The following is a 2,656-nucleotide window of genomic DNA, read 5'->3' as shown; positions in this document are numbered from 1 at the left end:
CTTCCCAGATCTAACGAGATCTGAACTGCATTGTCAAACGAAGACCCCCAAAAACAATTGCCTAGAAATCATTAGCATAATCATTAACACTCACCCCATAACAGCTGGTAAATGGGTAGACTCAAGGGCATTTATGAAGTGTAGTTAATCCAATCCTAATCTGGAGCATGGTTTACAAATCTTATCTCCCTAATTGCTATGTGTGCTATTCACTTGTGTAATGTGACCAATTACATGGCTATAGGCTAATGTACCAGCCCGTCTGAAAAGTTCGCTCTAATATATGGCCTCTATGAACACACACACACACAAGTAAATCCATCAAGACATAATAACATAATATGCTAATGGTATGTCTCTTGAAATGATGAATTAATGATACCCTCTGAAGTAGCCTAGTTCATAGCGAACAGTCGCATGACTAGTACTACTAGGGCTAAGTACCTGACATTATATTCTGAGAAAGAGGCAGAGAAGGGCAACACTGTGTGTGTGTGTGTGTGTGTGTGTTGTGTGTGTGTGTGTGTATGTGTGTGTGTGTATGTGTGTGTGTGTGTGTGTGTGTGTGTGTGTGTGTGTGTGTGTGTGTGTGTGTGTGTGTGTGTGTGATTGTATGTATATCATTGTGATTATGTGTCTGTAATTGTGAGTGTGTGTTTCTGTAAAGTGTCACAGCCAACTAAGTGACACTGAGGGTGACATCCTGATCCTATATATGATTATGGGGAACGTCTGTAGATTCTTCCTGGACAATGGAATAGAAACACGTTATGTGTAAACACATGTTAAAGTGCCACGCATAGAGGTGTCTGTAAGAGCAAGCCTGCAGTAGGGAGTTAACCACAAAGAATGTGACCCTGAGAGGCAGCAGGAGAGGCCGCAGAAGAGGGAGCTCCAGTCAGAGGGGCATTGTATTCTTATGAACTATGCATCTGTCTCCCTCCCTCCTCTCCGGCCGGCAGACGCATTAAACTGGTTAACCCTTTGTGGGGTCTGAGTGAGATGGGGAGAGAAGGGTTGCTGGTTGAAGTCTTGAATCTATAGAGGGAGATCTTAAAGAAAGAAAAGAAACTATATAACAATTAAATGTTTAAAATGTGTACAGTAAGAGTTTTCAAAATGGCATGCTTATAATTGACTGTCAGTAAAGAAAAATACTAAAAGAATTATGTTTAAAAAAGGAGGGATTTGTCTGGAGGGATTCTTTAAGAAGATCCTATGAAGGGCCCCAGTCACGTGGTTCCCCCAGACAAAGCCGTTGTACGTTTTGAAGGGAAAAGGGACTTTCTGTTACTGTTAGATAACAGTAACAGAAATATCATATTTCAAAGAAGGAGGAGTTCATAACGAATTATGTACTGTATGTTGGTTTGCTAAACTAAATGACGATCCTGTGACATCAATGTTCTTAGACCAATCGGAAATATTGTAAGATGGATATAAAAGGGACGGTTGCCCTTTCAAGAGCGGGATTTTTTACACTGAGCTGGAGAGAGAAGAAGAATGTTACTTAGAGACTTTTTTGAGAGATGAGAAGAATGGTGCTCGACACTGCTAACAAGCCGTGCATGATGAGATGTTTTGTTCTGTGCTTCGTTTAAACTGTAATGGATATTTTTTATATAGTATTTTTCTGTAACTTCATTGAAATAAAAATGACTTTTTATAATCCATTGAGTTCTTGGACTGATCCCTGCCAGCAATGCCAGAAAATACCAGCCGCGCCCTGATTTCCTCTGAAGGTGACTATTTGTACTGGCAACATACTACAGATTGAATCACTTGACTGGTTAATGCTTTTCAGCTAAGAGATATAAATATATATATGTATATGCTATGTACTGATAAGAAATACTATGCATTGGAGATGGGTGTTGTTTGCGGGTTCCGGTGTCTCTGTGTCCAGACTGACTCTGTCTTGTGTGGGACCGCGACCGTCTGAATCACTGCAGGGTTGGACGGTCGGTTCCGCAGGAGGAGGAGGAGGAGGGGGACAGGAGGGGCCGGGGAGTGCAAACAATGATTACGTGTTAGTACAGTGGTAATACTTATTAAACGGTGAAGTAATATCATCAAGCTTTCAAATGAGCAGTATTACAGACCATTCCTCACAAATGAGGACGGTGATGGTGGTGACGGTGGCGTAATATCAAAGTATGTTTATTATAGGCATATAAGAGTTCTCCTAGACAATATATTTGGTTTATTTCAAACAAGAAGAGATTAACAACTCTTCATGATTACATTTCATATCAACTGGATATCACAAGACCAGTGACTTGAAGTAATCTAGACAGAAATAGTAAATTGACTCGAGAACTTGGCGAGTTTAGCACCTCGCCGGGGGATATCGAGCGGCCGCAGGTTTATATCTCGAGTAGGTGATTGAGATATATAGAGGCGACCTGTAGCTTTCAACATGGCGTCCCTGGGTGGGCTGAGATCGGTAAGATAACAGCCAAAATAAAATAAACTAGAAATATTGGAAAAAAAAAAAAACGGAGAACCGAGTTTTAGAATACACCAGTCAAAGGATATTGATCTGTAGGGCCCTCGATGGAGAGCAGTGGCAAATTAAAGGCATCTGCATAGTGGGGGCATTGCTGGTGGAGCGGTTGAGCCCGCAAAATTGGATTAAAGAAAAAAATAAAAAGGG

The sequence above is a fragment of the Notolepis coatsorum genome, assembly GCF_963971535.1.
Source record: "Notolepis coatsorum genome assembly, chromosome: 6".
In the NCBI taxonomy this organism is placed as follows: Eukaryota; Metazoa; Chordata; class Actinopteri; order Aulopiformes; family Paralepididae; genus Notolepis; species Notolepis coatsorum.
The sequence above is the reverse complement of the archived record's forward strand: the minus strand, read 5'-3'. Positions refer to the sequence as shown.